The 1,655-nt window shown below is 48.8% G+C and overlaps 1 pseudogene; it reads left to right on the top strand.

Moving 5' to 3' along the window:
* Positions 1-1,115, top strand: LOC146855698 (uncharacterized; annotated as a pseudogene).
* Positions 1,116-1,655: the final 540 nt, after the last annotated feature.

Raw genomic sequence — 1,655 nt, 5'->3', positions numbered from 1 at the left:
ATGGCGTACTACGCCGAGGAGGAAGATCAGTGGGTACAATTCAATGAATATGCCCATTATGAGGAACCTTCTGAACATCAGATGGAGGAGCAATTAGTGGAGGCCCTGGATACCCACGTCCAGGGTTCTGTAAACAGGGCGCTGATAAAGGCCTTGCAACCTTTTACCAAACCCATAAAAAATTATGGTAAACATAAGTTTGGCACCTCTCAAGGAGAATCTTCAGGGCATACCTCGGTGGAGGTTCTTGCACGCATGGCTCATAATGTGATGAGAGACCATGGTTATGATGGGCCCCCTCGCGCTGGTAACACGTCAGTGATGGCCACGGGGGCGGCGGAGGAGTCTTCCCCGTCTGCGCCGAACCCATCCGATTCGGATCTGGAGTCAGAGGCTCCAAAAAAGGCGACTAAGCGGAAACGCAAGTCCCATAACGTAGAAGATAAACAAACCCCTAAGAACATATTGTTTGACCCCGAGAATTTGATGCATCCGAGATCCACAGAGTGGGTTCCCTGTGTGGAGATGGTGCACTATTTGCAGGACAACCTGAGACAGGGTTTTGAGAAGAAGGTTAGAGCTACCTTATGATCTGAATGCCCCAGACCCTCCCTGATGCTAAAAGTCGCAGATACACCGGAGTTAGATCCGAATATGGCCACCTTTATGAGGAAGTTTGCTAAGGATCCTAAAAAGGACTGGATCGGGCATGGAGGGGTTGTCAAGACAAGCTACTGGATGTTTCCGGACCCCTAACCACAATACTTGACGTGGCATTCACCGCTAAAGACTCAAATACCCCTCTAGACCCCTCAGAGAATCTGGAATGGGCTCAAAGGGCCATGTGTTTCCTCGTAAACGCGAACTGTGCTCTGTCGACGGAGCGAAGGAGATCATTCCTCATGAGGATTAACCCTCAGCTTGCTGAGATGGCGATGACGGAACCAGGTACCATAGCCAATGGCATGCACTTTGGAGATAAATTCGTTAAGGAGATGGGAAAATATGTGGCCACGTTTCCCACCCTAGATAAAGCGCAGGCATACATCAAGAAAGTTTTCCACACTGGCCTTTTTAATAGGGCCGGACGCTTCAGGGGTCGAGCGACCGGCTGAGGGTTCAATCAGACCTCTCGAGGAGGTGAACAACGTGGGTGAGGTGGAGCCCAGCGATCCAATTTCTACCCTACCCGGAACAGGGGTGGCAGAGGTAGACAGCATAGAGGAGGCTATAAGGGCCAAAACAACAACTCCGAAAACACCTCTTACTCAGGTAATCTTGTTGCGTATTGGGGACATCGTGGTGGAAGGCCAGATTGCTTTGTTCCATCGCAGGTGAGAGTCTAACATACGACCCATGGGTTCTTCAGACGGTACAAGGGTTTCAAATAGAATTTAATGCCTTCCCTTGACAAATACACATTCCCGCGCCCCTACGTTTTTCCCACGTAGAGATGTTCTTCATAGACAAAGAGGTTCAGTCTTTATTGCACAAAGGAGCAATTGTTCACACTGTTCCACACCCTCAGGGTTTCGTAAGCACAATATTTCTGGTTCTAAAGAAAGATCAAGCTTTCAGGCTGGTGCTCAATCTGAGAGAGTTCAACACCTGGGTAGTGTATTGTCATTTCAAAATGGAAGGCATACATTTATTGA

The sequence above is a fragment of the Triturus cristatus genome, chromosome 4_1, assembly GCF_964204655.1.
Source record: "Triturus cristatus chromosome 4_1, aTriCri1.1, whole genome shotgun sequence".
Classification (NCBI taxonomy): domain Eukaryota; kingdom Metazoa; phylum Chordata; class Amphibia; order Caudata; family Salamandridae; genus Triturus; species Triturus cristatus.
The sequence above is the reverse complement of the archived record's forward strand: the minus strand, read 5'-3'. Positions and strand labels throughout refer to the sequence as shown.